Consider the following 20959-nt stretch of genomic DNA (forward strand, 5'->3'; position numbering starts at 1 on the left):
GTAAAACAAGGCTCCTCTGTGTCGGGGAGTCTCCTTGACCTCCTCTGCAGCTCCTTCTTCTGTAAACAAAGCCAGGTGTCTTCCTCAACACCCGTCAGAGAGATGTCCCTTCAGGCCCTCCCTGCGGCACAGCCATTTCCTGTGAACCTACACGGTGTGCATCGTGCTGTGCATGGACCCAGCGCCAGCCACAGAAATGTGGACAGGACAGCTGGTGTGGACTACACAGGTCAGGAGAGCGGCAGGGTCAAGAGGACAGCATTGTCTGAAGGAAAACATGACCGACAAGCTGTCATCCCTCAGGAGGTGACTGTGTTACAGGCAAATGAGGTGGTGATCTCACAACAGTGTGAATGTGGCCAATGCCACAAATTGTTCACTTGAATTTGGTGACTTTCGGCTCAATAAATGATATTTATTTGACACAGAGTGAATGATACATGGAAGCCAATGAAAATGAAACACGACAGGCCAAAACCTCTGGGATGCAGCAAAGGCGATCATAAGAGGGAAGCATATAGCAATCCAGGCCTTCGTAAAAGAGGAAGAAAAGTCTCAAATACACAACCTAACTTTACACCTAGAGGAGCTGGAAAAAGAACAGCAAATGAAGCCCAAAACCAGCAGAAGAAGGGAAATGATAAAGATGAGATCAGAAGTCAATGATATGGAAATAAAATAAAACGGAACACATCAATGAAACCAAGAGCTGGTTCTTTGAATGAATTAACATTATCGGTAAGTCCCTAGCCAGCTTTATCAAAAGAAAAAGGAAAGGGCCCAAATAAATAAACTCAGGAGTGAAAGTGAAGCGACCACAACCAACACTGCAGAAATACACACAAAAAAGAAGACATTATTATGAGCAATTATATGCCAACAAATGGCCCAAATCTGGAAGAAAAGGACAAATCCCTAGAAACATATAAACTCCCCAAACTGCAATAGGAAGAAATAGAAAATTTGAACAGATACATAACAAGTTGAGAAATTGAATCAGCAATAAAAAAACACCCAACAAACAAGAGTCCAGGGCCAGATGGTTCCCCAGGGGAATTGCACCTGACATTAAAGAAGGGTCCGTACCTATTCTCCTGAAGCTGTTTGAAATAGAAATGGGGGGAAAACTTCCAAACTCATCCTACAAGGCCAGCATTAACTTGACCCCAAAACCATCCAAATCCCCACTAAAAAGGAGACTTGCAGACCAATCTCCCTGATGAACACGGATGCGAAAATTCTCCACAAGATACTAGCCACCCATACCCAACAATACATTAAAAGAATTATTCACGGGGTGCCTGGGTGGCTCAGTCGGTTGAGCGTCCAACTTCAGCTCAGGTCATGATCTCAAGGTTCGTGAGTTTGGGCCCCCATCGGGCTCTGTGCAGACAGTCCAGAGCCTGGAGCCTGCTTCGGATTCTGGGTCTCCCTCTCTCTCTGCCCCTCCCCCACCTGCGCTCTGTCTCCCTCTGCCTCTCAAACATAAAGAGAAAATTAAAACACAAAAAAACAACAAAGAATTATTCACCACAATCAGGGGGGGATTTATTCCTGGGCCGCAAGGTTTGTGTTAATATCTGCGCATCAACCAACCTGATACAGCACATGAATAAAAGAATGGATAAGAACCACATGATCCTCTCAATAGATGCAGGAAAAGTTTTTGACAAAATCCAGCATCCTTTCTTGAGAAAACCCTCAAGAAAGTAGGGATAGAAGGAACATACCTCAAGATCATATATACCGATTACAAAAGACCCACAGCTAACATCACCTCAGTGGGGAAAAACTGAGGTCCCTAAGGTCAGGAACACGACAGAAGGTCCACTCTCACCGCTCTTGTTGAACATAGCGTTGGAAGTCCTAGCCTCAGCAACCAGACAGCAAAAGAAATAAAAGGCATCCAAATCAGCAAGGAACAAGTCAAACTTTCACTCTTTGTAGACAACATGATACTCCACATGGAAAACCGGAAAGACTCCCCAAAACACTGCTAGAACTGATGCATGGATTCAGCAAATTCACTGGAATATGGTCAACGTACAGAAATTGCTTGCATTTCTGTATACCGATAATGAAGCAGCAGAAAGAGAAATCAAGGAACTGATCCCATTGACTAGGGTACTGAAAACCACAAAATACATGGGAATGAACCTACCAAAGAGGTAAAAGATTTGCTGTAACTATAAAAAGCTGTAAACTGTAGAAAACTTATGAAAGAAATTGAAGACACACACACAAAAATGGAAAAACAATCCATGCTCCTGGATCTGAGGAACAAATATTGTTAAAATGTCATCACTGGGGCGCCTGGGAGGCTCAGTCGGTTAAGCATATGACTTCAGCCCAGGTCATGGTCCCGCGCGTCGTGGGTTCGAGCCCCACGTCGGGCTCTGTGCTGACCGCTCAGAGCCTGGAGCCTGCTTCAAATTCTGGATCTCTCTCTCTCTCTCTCTGTCCCTCCCCTGTTTGCACTCTGTCTCTCTGTCTCCCAAGATAAAAGAAATACTAAAAAAAAAAAAAAAAATGTTTTTAATCTGAATACTACCCAAAGCAATCTACAGAGTCAATGCAATTCCTATCAAAAGAACACCAGCATTCTTCACAGAGCTAGAACAAGTAATCCTTACATTTCTGGACTTCAAGTCATATTATAAAGCTGTAATCATCAAGACAGTATGGTATCAGCACAAATACAGACACACAGAACCAGGGGACAGAAGAGAGAACTCAGAAATGGACCCACAAATCTATGGCCAAATAAGCTTCGACAACACATGAAAGATTATTCAATGGAAAAAAGACGGTCTCTTCGGCAAATGGGGTTGGAAAAACTGGACAGAGACGTGTGGAAGAATGAACCTGGAGAACGTTCTTACACCGTACACAAAAATAAACTCAAAATGGATGAAAGACTTAAATGTAGGACAGGAAACCATCAAAATCCTGCAGGAGAAGACAGGTGGCAACCTCTTTGACCTTGGCCGCAGCAACTTCTTACTACACATGTCTCCTGAGGCAAACATGAACCACTGGGATCTCATCAAGATGAAAAGCTTCAACAAACAACAAACTCAAAGGCAATCGAAGCGATGGGAGAAAATATTTACAAACAACATATCGGATAAAGAGTCAGTATTCAATATGTATAAAACAACCTTGATCAAACTCAAAACTCAACACCCAAGAAGCAAATGATCCCGTAAAGAATTGGGCAAAAGACAGAAACAGACACTTCTCCAAAGAAGACATCCAGATGGTAACAGACACACGAAAACTTGCTCAACATCATTCATCATCAGGGAAAAGGAAAGTAAAACCACAATGAGATACCACTCCTATCTGTCAGAATGGCTAAAATGAATAACAGATGGTGAGGATGTGGAGAAAGGGGACCACTTTGGCACTTTTGCTGGTAGAAATGCAAACTGGTGCAGCCACTCTGGAAAACAGTGCGGAAGTTCCTCAAGAAATTTAGAGAAGAGCTACCCTACAATCCGGCAATGGCACTACTAGGTAGTTATCCAAAGGACTCAAAAATGCTGATTCGAAGGGGCACCTGCACCCCAATGTTATAGTACTGTTATCAACAATAGCCAAAGGATGGAAAGAGCCCAGATGTCCATCGACGGATGAATGGATTGAGAAGACATGGTACATAAATTGATACAACGGAACATTACTTGGTGATGAAAAAGAATGGATCTGCCCTTTGCAACACTGTGGATGGAACTAGAGTGTATTATGCTAAGCCGAATAAGTCAATCAGAGAAAGATAAAGATCACATGATTTCACTCATATGTGGAATTTAAGACACAAACCAGATGCACCAGGGGAAAGGAAGGAAAATTAAGATAAAAACAGAGACAGAAGCAAACCATTAGAGAGAGACATTTAAATGCAAAGAATAACCTGAGACTTGCTGGAGGGGTTTTGGGTGGGAGATGGGCTAAATGGGTGATGGGCATTAGGGGGGCAGTTTTCGGGATGAGCACCGGGTGTCATTTGTAAGAGATGATACCCTAAAATCTCCTGCGGAAACCATTTATACACTATATGCGAACTCATTTGGATTTAAATAAATTAAAAAAAAAAAATACAAACATTGAGCGAGGCCCCGAATAATTGGAGTCCGCAATACACCAGATACTGCTGTCTTCACTGTTTGACAGATGTGTGTGTGCACCTGTGTGCCAGGCAAGTTTCTGCCCTTCTCCTGGCCCAGACCTGTCGCTGACAAGAGTCAGAGATGCCTACGGCCTCCCACCAGCCACGGAGCCCTCCTTACCTGAGCTTCTCGGTCAAGGTCTCTGCCAACTTCCCCTGCTTACGCTGCAGCGTCTCCCCCAGCACGGATTCGATGATGTCTTTCAACTCTTCACACTCTGAGAACACAGACACCGGCCTCAGTGGACAAGCTACACGTGCCGCTGTGCTCGCTGCCTCCAGGGAGGGGGGCGGGGTGTACCCCAGGACAATGTAACCCCAGCATCGGGCTCTGCGCATCTCATTCCTCAGCCCCCCAGCTACACGGTATTTGATACCTCCCTGTTTTAGAGCTGAGGGAAGAGCAGCTCCAAGGCGTGGACAGGAACTAGACAAGGTGAATGACTGGGATTTGGCAGAATCAGAATCCACATCCCCTGACACTCACCCTGATCATGGCCACTCACCTGAGCTGGCAGCCTCTTAGGTAGGACACTAAGCAGGGACATGAAGTGAGGCCCTTAGGACCACAGGACTGACTCATGGTTCCCTTGAGTTGGATAATGAGCACATATCTCAAAGGCAAAAAGTTCACCCGTATACTCTTGTGTGCACTATAATGCGTAAAACCAGAAGGACCTGAAAGCGATACGGCCAAACACTAACAAAGCTTGTGGTATCAGAAGCAGCAGACGGGGGGGGGGGGGGGGGGGGGGGGCACCTGAGTGGCTCAGTCTGGCGAGCTTCGCCTTGGGCTCGGGTCATGACCTCGTGGTTCGTGAGTGCAAGCCCCCGCAGCAGGCTCACTGCTCTCAGCGCAGAGCCCACTTCTCGGATCCCGTGTCCCTCTCTCACTGCCCGTCCCCTCCACTCAAAGCAGCAGGTACTATGACAGCAGCAGGATCACAGAGGAGGAATGTGAGGCACAGAAATCGGGGCAGGGCAGCATGGCGGGGAGCACAGGAAGACTGGCCCAGAGCCAGACTGTGTTCCCTCCACCCCAAGCTCCTGGGTGATGCCTTCCTTCGTCGTCTTCACAAGTGGTTTCCCGCACTTGTGTCACGGTTATCAGGAAAGATGCAAAGAAAACTTTGCTTGTCCTTACCCCAAAGCTCATCATCTCTTCACCTTGCTAAAGAGCCGCTTCCAACATTACTTTTCTCCCCATCAGTCATTTGTAATCCCACCTCTCCTTGTTTTATGGAAAACTCTTGGTAAGGAAACGGCAACAGTTCGGGCTCAGAGTCGTCAGGATTCCTTCCCATCGCCCCGCTGCACACATGCCCCTAACTCAGGATTCCTCCCGCCATGGCAGCCCCCTCTGAATGAACAGGCAGCTGGCCTCCCCATTCCAGGCTGACCGTGGGGGAGGGCCAGCTCCACACACTGGCTTGGGCGGTCACCGGGGCTGTGGTCTCCCCCGCTCACCCTCATTCTCACCGGGCCACTTGACTCCTGGCCAGGCCTGGCCCTGCTGGCCGTCCTGCATCCTTGAAGGTTCCCCAGCTCAGGGAGAGACACAGGAGGGAGCACAGATTGTCTGATGGGCCTTGAAATGCCCTCTACCTCGCCACAGGGTGTCAATGGCTACCGAGGACTCAGGAAGCAGAGCCTGTGCCCACGAAGCACAGCTTCCCTCTCATCAGGGGAGTCACTGTCTGGACGGCATTCCTCATGGATACCGCAGTTTCAGGGAAAGCAGACCCATCTTCCAGCTCCTTGCAAGCTGGCCGTGTCTCCTTGTCCCCGCCCGCGCCCCGTGTGCACCATCAGCAAGTTTCCCCAGTGAAACAGCTCGCTGCTTTGCCATTGGAACCTCAGAGAAGTGGGACGTGATGGAGTTCATTAGTCCGAGACACGAAGGCCAACAGTGATGCAGGATGTGACACACACACACACACACAGGACCCTGAGAGGACCAGGCATTTCTGGGTCTGCGTCAGGAATCAATCACTAGAAAGTTAACTGTAACCCCACCCTGTACAGCACTGCAAACCAACCTGGAGAAACTGCTAGTCTCGTTTTCCCCATTCTTCCCATCCTCGGCAAAATGAGGGTAAGACACCCACTTCCACTGGGTCCTCCGGGAGCTTTAGTCTGTTAAGCTTCCAACTCTTGATTTCGGCTCAGATCATGATCTCACATTCCTGAGATCGAGCCCCACGTCAGCCTCTGTGCTGACAGCACCGAGCCTGCTTGGCATCCTCTATCTCCCTCTCTCTCTGCTCCACCCCGACTAACACTGTCTCTCTCAAAACCAACAAACATACATTAAGAAATACCCACTGCTACTTTTCCTGGATTGTGGTCACAATGGAATTGATCGTGACGATGGAAATAGAGAAGACAAAGTCCGGAGAGGGCTTTCGTTTTCTCTCCACACAAAGCCAATTCCTGTCTCCAGGAATACAGACAGTCATCACTTTGGTGACCCTGACCTTGTAGGACTTACTATATTTCTGCAGCTGGTTGGCCAGGGAGTAGGCAGTAGCTTCGGATACAAGGAATTTCTCTCTGAGGTCTCGGAAGTCCTGCTGGCTTGCTTCCAGCTTGGATTGAAGCTCCTGGTTGAGTTCCAGGAGGCTCATTTCTGTCCCTGGATCAGACACCGGGTCAAGAGGTGCTGCCATGGTGACATGTGGCAGAAGAGGTAGAGCTGGGGACTGGGGAGAAGAAACCAAACACATGACGGGTTAAAAACAAGTGAAATCAAGTAGGTTCAATCAGGACTGAGGGGCGAGGATACAGCAATTCTTTACTTACTACTGGGAACAACTTGAACAACACCCCACAGCACTGGAGAGTCAGCAGCTACAAAAAGAAGGTTCGAGATGCCAGAGTCGAGAGCCCGAGGCACTGCCTGTAGCTCAGACTCCAACCGGAATGACAGACCGAGCACCTGGCACGCCAGGTGACGGTCTGCAGTTGCAATAACAGAATTGGAACGCGGGGATGTCATGGAACCTTGGGAGCCATTGCCTTCCAGGTGCCAAGGCTACGCAGATACCCAAGGCTGCCTAGTCTCCCCTGAAGGTCACCACTGATGGGGACCACCCCTCAGCGGCCACTCTCAGTAGTTGTCTACCCTTGTGCTAATACCACAGATCCCATATCTCTCTCTGTCTGTCTCTGTTTTAAGTTTATTTATTTATTTTGAGAGAAAGCACGAGCACGTGAGCGGGATGGGGTGGAGGGAGTGGGAGAGAGAGAGAATCCCAAGCAGACTCTGTGCTATCTGCACAGTACCGTACGGGAGCCTTGATCTCATGAACCGTGAGATCATGACCTGAGCCAAAATCAAGAATCAGACACTCAACCCAATGAGCCATCCAGGTGCCACAGACCCCATCTCTTTCCAAACACATCTCAGCATCGTTCTCACTGTTCATTCTTGTGTGTGCATAAAAACATCAAGGCAGAAATAGTTTCCCAAGTTTTACTAAAGGGCTGTCATCAAGCCACCCCACTTCTCTTTAAGGTCAAACAGACCTTCAGGCTTTTCCAGTGAGTGAAACATTCCAAAGTCTTAGACTGTCATGATGTTCTTCTCTGGATCTCTCTAGTTTGTCCTCTATCCATTAAAAAGTGTAAGACAGGAGGCAGAGTATAATACTAAGTGAATAAATATTTACTTGAGAAAAATGTTTTGTCCCAACTCTCACTGTTCTTCTGGCTGTTTTCCTGTGTTATGAGGCTTTCTTATCCCCTCTTGGGGCACCATTTTGGCTTCCCATTAAACTGATGTTGGATATCCCTATATCCTCGACTCCTTCTCTACGTGTGAGTTGTTTTTTTGTTGTTTTTATAATGTCACTAAACAACCATATTTCATGCTTGTCACTTACGGATTTCATGTGTCTCTCACAAGATCTCTTTCGAACTGTCAAAATGTTAATTTATACGTATGTCCTTGAATACATGTAGTGACCACCTACTTTGGAAACATCTATAAACTTGATGCTATTTGATTACGTTCATTTGGCCTACCTTCATATTTAATAGAACGGAGGTTAACAAACCCTCTGTTTGCTCTCTATTACTTAAGAGTCTGTTTCATGGTTTGCCTCTCTCTTTACCAACCGCCCATCGTTCATCTATTGGGTTTCTTAAATTCCACAGATGAGTGAAATCATATGATACGTGTCCTTCTCTGGCTGACTGACTTCACTTAGCATAATACACTCTCGCTCCATCCACGTCATTGCTAGAACTGATACACAAATTCAGTAAAGTCCCAGGACACAAAATCAACATACAGAAATCTCTTGCGTTCCCACACATCAATAATGAAGCACCACAAAGAAAAATCGAGGAGTTGGAACCATGTACAATTGCACCTAAAACCGTAAGATACTTAGGAATGAACCCAACCAAAGACGTAAAAGATCTGCACTCTGAAAACTAGAGAACCCTTACGAAAGGCACTGAAGAGGGCAGAAAGAAATGGAAAAACTTCCCGCGCTCATGGATTAGAAGAACAGATATCGTTAAAATGTTGATACTAACAAAAGCAATCCACACACTGACTGCAATCCCTATCAAAATACCACCAACCTTTTCCACAGAGCTACAACAAGCAATCCTCAACTTTGTATGCAACCAGAAAAGACCCCAAAGAGCCAAAGGAATCTTGGATGGCCTCGAAAGCCAACCTTGTACCCCACATCAAAGCGACTGACAGTACTTTTGCTGGAATACGTCTCAGTGTTTATTGCTCTAGAGTGACTTTCCTAAGGCAGCAACATGCCATTCTAATCTTATTTGAACTTGTCATTCTCACTCTCCTGTTTTTCATGAAATTATACTTTTTAGTGTTTGTTCTGTTGAATCGCTTTGGGTTTCTCCTCAAGACATTCTTATTGTGATGTTCACGTTCAATATTTGTTACCGATTTCCTGTCATTTGTTATTCTCTTTTCGGCTCGGTCATCTCTCTCTTTTTCAATTCTAACAGTTCTTTATTGGGGTCGAATTGACCTAGAGCAAAACGCACAAACCGCAAGCACACAGCTCAATGAATTTAACGTACGTATGCATCCTGTCACCACCCAGATCGAGATATAGAACACTTTCGTCCGTGGCGCAAAGTTCTCTTCTGCTCCTTGCCGGTCAATACCCATTTCCAAACACAAACACACTCTGAATTCTCACCCTAGACGACTTTTGCTTGTTCTTACACTTCATATAACTGCAATGATGTCGTATGTTCTCCTATGTTCTGTGTTCTCTCACTCGGTGTCTGGTTTTGAGATCTCGTCCTGATTAGCTGTGTGTCAGCCATTGGTGCTGATGCTGCCGAGAAATACTCTGCTTGGGGATTATAGCACAATTTGACTATCCGTGTTCCTGCTGGACAGATCTAGTTTTGGTTATCACACACAGAGTAAGGACAAATAATCATGTCCAAACTGTGTTTGTGCAGACACCCACTGGTTCCTCCCAGGTACACATCCTAGGAATAAAATGCTTGGGGAAAGCAGAGAAACTGACACAGACTTTTGCAAAGGCTTTGTCTCCTAGATTTCCGCCCAAAGATAGGCAGTCCCAGTTTCTCTACATTCCCACATACCTGGTATTCTTGGTCCTTTTGATTTTAGCCATTCTGCTAGCTGTTAGTGCTCGGTTTAGTTTTCGAATGCTCTTGGTCATTTGGGTATCTTCTTTTATGAAGCTCCTTTTGAGATCTTTTCCTCATCAATAAGCTCGGTTCTCTGTAATTTTCTTTGTGATGTGTGTAAGTTCCTTCTGTATTTTGGATAAGGTCGTTGCCATATATGAGGTATTGCAAGGAATTATTCCTGGACTGTGGATTGTGTTTTCACTGTGTATTTTATGATGACTTTTTAAATTTTACATATTTTGAGAGGGGGAGGGGCAGACAGAGAGGGAGAGGGTGTGTCTTTTCACTTTTTAAATAGTGATTTATGATCAACGAAGGATTTAATACTTTATGAAATCCAGGTTTTTATACTTTTTTTCTAAGTTCTTTATGTTGATAGAGAAAGTGAGTAGGGGAGGGGGAGGGAGAGAGATTCCCAGGCAGGCTCCACACTGTCAGTATGGAGCCCAATGCCCCCGGGGCTCAAACCCGTGAAGTGTGAGATCATGACCTGAGCCAGAATCCAGTGCCGGACGCGGACCTGACCAAGCCATCCAGGCACCCTTCCACATACATTTTAGAATTAGTTGGTAACTTCCCCCCAAAATGCCTACTCCAATAGGAATCAGGGTAATATTGATTTGGTATTCCAACAAGATTGGATCTTCTCATCTATGAAGGTGCTGTATACACTTTTATATGTATCTAGATCTCCTTTAATTTCTGTCAGCAATAGTTGTCTGGAGTCTTCCTTATATGTGTTCTTATGCATTTAATGATTGTGTGGATGTGAATCTCTATTGTGTTTATTGAGTTTAATTTTATTTTGTTTTTAAATTTCATTTTCTAAATGCTCACGGTTGGTATGGAGAAATACACTAGATTATCACACGAATGCTACCGGGGGATACTTTGGGTACGTTAGATGGCATTTTTAAAGTGTACCATGCGGGGTATGGGTGGCCCAGTTAGTTAAGCATCTGACTCTCTGGACTTTGTCTCAGGCCATGATCTCACGGCTAGTGATTCAAGCCCACACATCGGGTGCTGTGCTGACAGTGTGGAACCTGCTTGGGATTGTCTTGCTCTCCCTCTCTCTCTCCCCCTTCCCTGCTCAATCTCAGAATAAATAAATAAACATTAAAAAAGTAAATAAGGCGTACAATTAAATGCACAGCAAAATCAAACTCCAGCTACCATCAAGACACGGCATTTCTTCCAGCTCACAACTTCCCTTGTGGCCCTTTGCAGTCCATCACTGTCTCCGCCTCAGCCCCAGGCACCCACTGACCCTACAGGTGGGTTTGCCTTTTTTAACAACTCTAGGTAGGTGGAACGCTTTGGTGCCTACATTCCTTGGTGCAGCATAAGGATTCTGAAATCCATCCATATTACTGCACGTATCGCCAGTTTGTGCTTTTTTATCGCTAAGTAGTATTCCTCCGAACGGCTACATCCTGTCGATTTATACAGTCACCTACTAGTGGCCTCTGTGTGGTCTCCAGGGTTTAGCCACTGTGAAGAAAGCGATGGGGAGTATTCATGTACAGATCGGTGTGTAAATACTTAGAAGTGAAATGGCTGTTCATGTGAGTGGTCAATGTTTAACTATGGTTCAGCCTCTCTACATGACTGGACCAGTTTTCATTCCCACAAGTGTTGGAAACTTCTAGTGACTTCACATCCTCACCACATATATTTCCGGTCTTCTTCATTTTAGCCCATGGCAATGGACGTGTAACGCTAACTCACGGTAGCATTAACTTGTGTTCCTCCTGATGACTGAGTGTGTTCTGGAAAACTGACCTCCGTGCTTTGGAGCCAAAATATACCACAAAGACAGAGTCTGAGATAAGGAGGAACACTAACAGCTTTCTTGCTTTCCCAGGCAAAAAGGATGACAGCAGGCTAAGGCCTTCAAAAACTGCCAGCTCCTGCCCCTGGAGGAAGGGGTTGGGGGTCTTATCGGGAAAATCAAGGTGTGGCCAGTAGCGACAGCAACTGTGTACATGCCGCTACCCTCCTTCCTCATGTCCTGGGGTGTACCTGCTTCCTGATACAGAAGGCTAAGAAGGGAGGAGGGGAGCTTTGCAGAAGACAAGAAAAAGGTTACTTAGTTTAAAATCGAACCTGGGGAAACATCACTGAAGCCATTTTCATTTTTCTTCAACTTTATGCCTTTAAGTGGTTTCCAGCGGAGCATCTTTTCAAGTGCTTTTTGGCCATGTGTATATCTTGTTTTGTGAGGTATTTCTTCTTCGAGACTTTTGACCAGGAGCGCCTGGGTGGCTCAGCTGGTTAAGTGTCCGACTGGTGATTTTGGTTCTGGTCATGCTCCCACAGTTCCTGAGATCGAGCCCCACTTCAGGGTTTGTGCTCACTGTGTGGAGCCTGCTTGGGATTCTGTCTCCCTCTCTCTCTGACCCTTGCCTGCTTGCTCTCTATAGCCCTCTCAGAATAGATAAAAATAAACTTAAAAGACTCTTGACCAATTCTCTTCTTGCACTGTCTTATCACACAAAATACGTGTCAGAACAGTACACTGAACACTACACAGCATTACCTTGAGAAATTAATGAACTAAACACATGGAGAGGTAAAATTTGCTGTGGATTGGAAGACCTCAATATGGTTTACATGTCAGTTCTTCCCAAATTGATCTACAGATCTGATACAAGGCCAATCAAAATTCCAGCAGACATGCTAGTAAACATTTCTAAGCTGATCCAACACTTCATATGGAAATGGAAAGGATCTTGAATTATCAAAGTGATTTTAAAAAGAAGAATGGTGGATGACTCAAGTGCCTATTCCAGAATGGCCATACGCATCTTTTACGCAATTTTGGAGTGATGTATCCTATTATTATTCAGTTGTAAGAGTTTCTGTACGTTCTCACTGAAGCTTGGAAGTTGCTCTACTCCCTTTGTACGTGAAGTACATGTCCTTGTTCTAAAATTGGGCCAATATTTATATTAGTTTTTATGTGGCGAGAGAATATGGAAGACCAGAAAGCATTTAACTTACCAGAGAGGAAGACAGATCATCACTGGTCATTATGGAGAGGATGACCCTATGAGATTTAGTGAGGTTGCCTCCGTTTCCCCAGCTGGCCAAGACATAGTGGGTAGTAGCCACAGATGCCAGCCGTTTCCTCTGAAGACCTTGGCAGTATTGACTGGTTGGAGCCACCATGGATCCCGGGTGTCAGTTGTGTCCTAAAAGGCTGAAATCTGGCTGAGGCTCCAGGGCTGTTGGGCCAAGGCAGGTCACCCAGCTGTTGGAAAACACACAGGCAGACCAGGACAATCACCGAGGTCATAGCCAGGCAGCTTTGGTCATTTCCTCCAAGGAACCCACCAGCACTACACTTCTCATGACTTCCTGTTTACCACACTGAGATCCCCAGGACAGTTGGGAGAATGTGTTATTCACCACTGTATTCGGGGTTCCTAGCACTGAGCCAAGCACTGAGGAGGCCCTCAGGGACTTCCTTTCACTGATCAAATACAAGTTGCTGCCAATCTCTGACCATCTCAACTCCATTCCAGTCACAAATGTCCAGTCAGGGGCCCCCTGCTTTCTCCCAAGAGGTAGCAAATCCCCTCCCTCAGAGAGGAAGCTGCCCTACCCTCTCCATGTCCCAGGACACTGCCCTGTGGTGAGCTCTGATGAAGACGGGGTTCTCCTCGGGGATTCCTCTCAATGGCTCACTCTGTCATGGGGAAGAGATGTCCTGGGCCTGGCCCCCACACCAATCCTCTGCTCTGTCACAACACAACACCCCAGTGTAGGAGAGCTACCACATTGTGTTTGCATCGTTCTCCCACTGCTTTGTCCTCCTCGGGAAATCGTATTGATTTCCAAGTTCTGAACACAGCCTCAGGAAAATGAAGCACTCAACCAATAGTCAAGAAAATCACTGGTCAACAGATATTATGTGTAAAGCCTTCCACATTCCTGACCAGAAATTCAGAAGAATATTATTAGTATTATGACTTCAAATGCAAGGGTCCCCTGCCCTGGCCCCTCTTGGCCTTAGGGCAAAACGATTTGAGGTAAGAATGGACATCTCCAAATCTGATCCAAACACCATTGATCCCTCCAAACCCACACTTCCTTGGAGGCCATCCACTGTCAGGGCAGCTCCAATGTCGAAGCTCAGGGACTGGGGCAGAGCCTCATGGTCACACCATCCTACCCTTAGAAACGGTGCTTCCCGGCAGTGCAAACCAACCCCCGTCCGTCCTGTGGGGCTCCCTGGCCGGTGCACCGTTCACTGTGGAGTGCGTTACACCCCCAGTCCTCACTGCTCGCCTCAGGCTGCTCCTTGCAGGGTTGGATGCTACTGTACGCGTTCCTCAGTTTCTCCAGATTGTTCTGAGCTCCACTTGCCCGTATTCTCAGGTCCTTGGGCAGCCACCGTTCCACCATTACCTTGTCCTTCTCTGGGTCATTCTCATGCTCCACACCTGCTGATTTTCTGTCTTCCATCGGCTCCCTCGGTCCTCTGTTTCCAGTGTGGGCTCAGCCGGGCTCCTGCAGGAGACACACAGACAAGGGACCAAGTCAGGTCTCAGCCACAGTCCTCAGGACACGTTTAACAGGCACCTCAGTCCCTCGTGCTCTCAGAGAGACTGAGCGGCAAGGGACTTTGGAGAAGTTGAATGACAACCTTATCTTACAGACAAGGAAACTGAGGCCCAGAGAGATGAGGAGATTTTCCCAAACTCCCTCATCGCTTGATGGCAGCACACACACCAACAGGTGCCTTGGCCGCAAGCTTCCCTTGGACTCTCCTATCACACCCTCCAGGAACCCACATCTGAATTTCAGAGGACACTGATCAAACATCTGTACCCCACCCCCGCCCCCGTTAAAACAAAAATGTCACAAGGACCTTTCTTGGGACACTTCCTTGTCACACTTCTACAGCCCTGTAGTTTATACTCAGTTGATTTTCAAGCCTGGCTGGCACAATGGGCCCAAGGAACTCAACAATTAAGTAAAATTCATCACAGCAGAAATTAAAATGTATTGATGTGGTTATCTATAAGACACCGATCTCCTGGGCTGGAAAATCATCTTCCTGACAGCGGGCGCTCTGCCTGCCCTGTTCATCCCGTCTCTGCAGCGCCTCCATTAAGAGCCTGCCAGGGAAAACGTTCAGTAAATACTTGTCAAGCAGATAAATAACAGTTCTCAGGAACAACTGCCTTTACCTATCTCTAGTCCCAACCACAGTTCCAAACAAACCGTATCCAGGGTCTGTGCTGAAGCGATAAAAGCACAGCCTTAAGAAAAGCAGGCCCAGATTCCAAAACCAGCTTTACCACATGCCACATGTGCTTCAGTGGATGATTTCAGTATCTCTTGGAGCATGTTTATCGCATGTATAATAAGAGAAGAATGTATACTGTAAGGTAGAGAAATCAGCATGAACCACGAGAGTATTGGATCAGAAAATGTGAGATCATGCAGCACACAGGGGTAGCCAACCTGCAAGGAGAATGAGAGAGCAGGCATCTGAGAAATTCATCTGACAGAAGTCCTCTAGCAGCAGGAAGGCGAGGACTATCTTACCTTAAGCAATCTGAATCACGGCACCAGAAGATGTTACCAGTGGGAGATTCTGCATTGTGTGAATGGAGAGCTCAGTGCTTAGATTCCCCGTGAACGACTGACGTGAGGATCCATGCCCGAATGAACACAGTGACGGGGTACCCGGCTGGCTCAGTCGGTAAACCATGCGACTCTTGATCTCGGGGCTGGAAGCTCAAGCCCCACGTTGGCGGTGCGCCTACTTAAAATATAAAATGAAAATAAAAGCAAAAGTATGCTACCAGCCCGTGGAAGGACAGTAGGGCAGTAGATGAAGGACAGCACATTCTCAAGATGGGAATGCAGGCAGGCCCGGAGGGGCAACAGCACCAGGGTTAGGGGTGTCTTTTCTTCTTCTGTTTGCACAGGTTATGGGTCATAGCTGGTGTGGTCTCCAACTGAAGTTGTTTCCAATCATCTAAGGAGCTTGTCCTATCGGTCAGGAGGGGCAGTTTTTGGCTCTACAAGGTTGTTGCTGGAACTGTCATGGTCATCTTCCCCTCCCAGGGGATCAAAACCACAGGGTCAATATTTTATGATGAAGCCATCGGGCATTGTAGGACACAAGCTAGAAAGGAGAGCACGTGCCGTGTCCCTGCTCTTCTAGTCCCAGGAGGCGGGAAACCACAAAACCACTCTCTACCACCACCCTTGCCTCCAGCTCCTGTCCAGCTGCCTACTCTATCAAGTTAACACCTGGGACAACCCACGTAGGAACAATTCCTTTTGACCCATTGGGAAATGAGAAATGGAGCCACAGAATGATTCAAGAGACTTCGTCAATGTCACACTTTTGTCACCAGGGTTGCACCTACAGCTTCTGAGGCCAGAGTGCTCTCTTTTCTTGTTCTCTATGTTAGGGATTTCCAGGGAGAAAGAACAAGGCCAGCCCCCAATGCCCTGAACTCTGCACTCCCGGCTTGACTGTGTTGTTCTCATGCTGGAAAGAGAGGATCTGAGATACAGAATACCAACCTGAGATAAGACTGCTTTGAAACCTTGATAAATGAGACAAAACAAGGCTACCTCACAATATTGTTCAGGCCAGACAACAGCAAGGTCACAGTGAAATTTACAACGTCCCAAACATCTTCTTTTCATAAGGAAATGCTATCGCTTCTTTACCACAAGCATAGAATGTCCAGTGCTAATAGGCTTCAATATAGAACAAACCCTGCTTACTTCCATCAGCCCCCACCCACATCAACCAACCAAAGCCCAAATCCTATCATAGATCCTCTTAGTGAGACCTTGGGGTGTGTTCTTTCTGGCTGCAAGCAATAAAAATCCCAACCTCTTTAGTGAGAGGTGTCTTCCTGGCAATTTGGCTTAAAGGAATTAACACCGACCTTCCAGGAATGAGCAGCTGTAAACACCCAGCCTCAGGAAGAAAGGTTACATTGTCTGGGACATGCCCAGGCTCTGGGGCTCCAGACCTGATTTTTATCTTGAAAACTAAAAGAAAATAAAAGACTCTCTCTACCAAACCCCCTTGGTAACTAACATGAAACTTAGGCGCTCAGGCAGGATGTTTTTCTCCACATCTGATTTAAAATAGAGATTAAGGATAAGGTTAAGAAAGAAGCTAGTTAAGAGAGAATGTGTAGCACATGTGTAGCTTCCCAGGGCCTGGGATCACTTAAAACCCAGTATTCCTAGCTGGGCTTGAAGCTCCAAGCCTTCAGTTGCAGATGAATGAGCTCTCTCTTGACCCAACCAAAGGCAGGCGCTGATCCTCTCCCTGGCCTCTCTAGCCCCCAGTTGCCACTCTGGGCTCTTCTGCCTTGTGTAACTCCATCAGCTCAGAAGATATTGAGCCCATGAGGCTCCTGGCTGGCTCCGTTGGTAAAGCCCGTGACTCTTGATCTCAGGGTTGTAAGCTCGAGCCTGGATTGGGTGTAGAGATTACTAAAAATGAAATTCAAAACAAACAAACAAAAAGAAGACATCGAGCCCAAAAACCATGTTGCCGTATCTACAGCTATGTGACATCAGAGCATCACAAAATCTTCTGTTGGCTACAACGTTGCAGGACTCTCCCATGCCACGTTCAGGAGATGCTACATTTCTTTCAGTAATTAGTCAATATCAAGACGTCCTCACCCCATCCAACTGAAACGTATGCTGTTCGGAATGCATTTGTCCCTGTTGTGTAGCAAAAGCCGAACTCGGTTTGGCGCCTGGCGGTCTCGGTAAAGCACATGGAGGACTTGGCCGGTTCCTTCCATCTGGTCTCCTTCACATGGGTGCCTGGCCCTTCCCTTCCTTTCTCCTCCCACGACACTGTGGGGTACTGGTCTCCACTCCTTCCCCCCACCCCCGCCCCCGGCGAGTGAGAGACTCACATGACATCTCTTTTTCCCCCAGACATCCCACTCCTTGTATCTGTGCTTACCAGACACACCTTCTGGGTCTTTCTTCATTTTGTTTCCTTAAAGTTTTTGCTGACTTCTAGAATATATCCGTGGCATATATTTGGCGAATCTTTTTGTTGTTGTTCTTATTCCTTCTATTGACGTTTTCATTTTCAAGAGCTATTTTTCTACACCGGTCTCATAACCAGGGAGCATCCAAGGCCTGAGGCCTTAGAATCCACACTGGGCCTGAACCTAGAGGGTAATGACATCACTTCCTGCCTGGTAGGCCAGCAGGCCATTGGCCAGGAGGGTGGGATGGGCGGGGAGAGGTGTGGGGGAGCATCATGGGAGTGGCAGCCAAGGAACCCATGTAAAGGGGCCTGTCTCCTGTGGATGAGGCTTGACAGTGGCTGCTGTTTAGGCTTCTGTTGCTCACAGACTCTAGGACCTGATACTCTAGGACTGCTACCTGATTTGCTTGCAAGTGTGGGCAGACGGACGCGTGTGTGTGTATGTGTGCACGCGTGCACGTGTGTGTGTGTGTGTGTGTGTGTGTGCACGCGTGCGTGTGTGTGTGTGCGCACAGGGGCAGGCCTGCATCCTAGAGACCGTGAATGTACATTGTGAAGAATACAAGGTTGTGCCCAGGCGACACAGGCTGGGTTTCTATGTATGGTCCTGTAGGTATTCAAAAGTGGCCGTATGTTTTCAAGATACAATTGCTTTGTTGGACTTCTTGTCTGCTTGGTTAGTTCTACCCACGTGTCATGAAAGCCATGTTACCAACATGTTTGGCCATAAAGGCCACTGCATCGTCAGCTCACCAAGATGGTACGCTTTACGTCCTATGAAGTTTTACTCACAGTTTTGAGGATAAACTTGGGAGGCACAAGCAATGCCACAGCAAGGGTGAGGCCAGTAACACTATCTGCGAGAACCTTTTTCCCACATTAGAACGTGTTCTGGCCTGAGTCGACCACGTGTGGTGTCTGGTGTACGAGGTCGTCACTTATATAGCATGAAGCTGTTTAGGGCCATCTCCTGTGCTGATACGTACATAACTGATGTGACAGGTTGCAAGGAACGAGGCCTCACAAATCCAGAGTCTCAGTTTGATTCCCTGAAGAGTTCTCCACACACCCCATACATCCTGCTCTCAGCATGCCATAGGGAAGAACTCTCCCAATAGGAACCACCATTAGTATCTTTGTCAACAGGTTTCTCACCAGATGTTTACAAGGAAACTTGACTGGGGCATGTTTCTTTTTCCAGGCCTGCCTCACCAAAGGAGATAATAACAAGTGAAAGGAACACAGTTTCTCTTCTAGTCCCCGATTGTCTAGGTGGAGGGGCTCCTGGGTGGCTCAGCTGGTTAGGCCTCTTGCTCTTGATTTTGGCTCAGGTCATCTCATGGATCATGGGATCCAGCCCTGTGTTGGGTCCCGCCCTGACAGTGCAGAGCCTTTTTGGGATTCTCTCTCCTTCTCTCTCTGCCCCCCTCTCTCTATACCAAAATAAATAAACATTTTGTATGCCAACTGTAAATATTTATGCCTCCAATATCTAAGTGCCTAAATATACAAAGCAAAAACTAACAGAGCTAAAAGGAGTAATAAACAGTAATACGATACTAGTGGGGGATTTGAACACCCCACTCAATAAATAAACATTTTTAAGGAAGTGTCTAGGTGGGGTTTTTAGGCACAGCTTATACATCAGCAGGAATTCAAGTTTCTTTCTCTGAGCAAAGGTACAGTGATATCTCCTAGCATTGCTCATTAGTCAGTGCCAGATTTCATAGTTCAATAATATGTATATTATCCTGAGAAAGCACATGGTCCTCTGTGGAATCAACCCACTTAGGAGCATGTTTTCTTTTTACTACCCTGTCCCATTTTCCTTTTATTACCTGTTGGACAAACATCCTTCCCCCAGGGACAGTGCCAGTTCAGAGGTACTGCTTAACCTAGAGGTGAGGCCAAGGAGTAGTGTGCACCCGGCTAGAATGGGGCTGCCTTCAGAGTCAGCCATAATTTAGCTACGTGTAGTAATAAACCAGCCTAAAGTACCATTATGAATAAGTACTGCCAAATTTAGTCATACGGGTTTCATATTTGTGTGCATTTGTTTTTTTCTTTTGAGAGAGAGAGAGAGAGAGAGAGAGAGCGCCTGCAGGTAGGGGAGAGGGGCAGAGGGAGAGAGAGAATCTTAAGCAGACTCCACACTCAATGTGGAGCCTGACATGGGGCTCAATCCATGACCATGGGATCATGACCTGAGCCCAAATGAAGTGTGGGACACTGAATCTACTAAGCCACCCAGGTGCCCCTGTATTTTATTTTGATATCAACCTCTTGGTGAAAATATGTTTAGACGTCGGCAAGGGACCATGGCATCACAGAAAATGACAGAAAACCTATGTGAAGTGTGAAAGATATTTATCAAAGTTAGATTGGGAGCGCCTGGGTGGCTCAGTCGGTTGAGTGGATTGGACTCTTGGTCTTGGCTCAGGTCATCATCTCATGGTTCGTGAGATCAAGCACTACATTAGGCTCTGTGCTGACAGCTCAGAGACTGCTTAGGATTCTCTCTCCCTGTCTCTCTCTCTCTCTCTCTCTCTCTCTCTCTGCCCTTCCCCCACTTGCTTGCTCTCATGCTCTCTCTAAATAAAGCAATAAACATTAAACAAATTATAATGAGTTGCATAATTTCATTCTCCCTTAGTGTCTCCTTTCCACCTGCAGAGCCAAGAAAACTTTTCAGCAGAGTCCTCACTTTCCAATGAATATAATCCAAGGACATAATAATTTGAACTGTTAGCCCATACCTTCAGTGTTTTCCCATAACCTGCCTTAAATACCAGGTATTTCCAATGCCCACTCCCATGTTCAGTGAGACTAGTGAGGGTGGTAAGTAATGTGGTATATCCAGGTCACATTCTGTTTCTTGGTCTACTTCTGTACTCTGCGTGTCAACTTTTGTCTGCTACTGTACCTCGGACCGCACATACAAAACACAACAAATCTTTCTGTTTTTTTAATTCTTTGGAGACAGCACAAGCAGGGGAGGGGCAAAGAGAAGGGGACAGAGGATCTGACAGGCTGACAGCAGCGAGCCTGATGTGGGGCTCCAACTCATGAACTGTGAGATCATGACCTGAGTCGAAGTCAGATGCTCAACCAACTGAGCCACC

The 20959-nt window shown here is 46.6% G+C and overlaps 1 pseudogene; it reads right to left on the reverse strand.

The window, feature by feature from the left end:
* The window catches only part of LOC128774115 (neuroblastoma breakpoint family member 6-like), a 31047-nt pseudogene extending 17240 nt beyond the window's left edge, over positions 1-13807 (reverse strand).
* Positions 13808-20959: the final 7152 nt, after the last annotated feature.

The sequence above is a fragment of the Panthera pardus genome, unplaced genomic scaffold, assembly GCF_024362965.1.
Source record: "Panthera pardus isolate Hobbes unplaced genomic scaffold, ASM2436296v1 HiC_scaffold_294, whole genome shotgun sequence".
NCBI classification, from domain to species: Eukaryota; Metazoa; Chordata; class Mammalia; order Carnivora; family Felidae; genus Panthera; species Panthera pardus.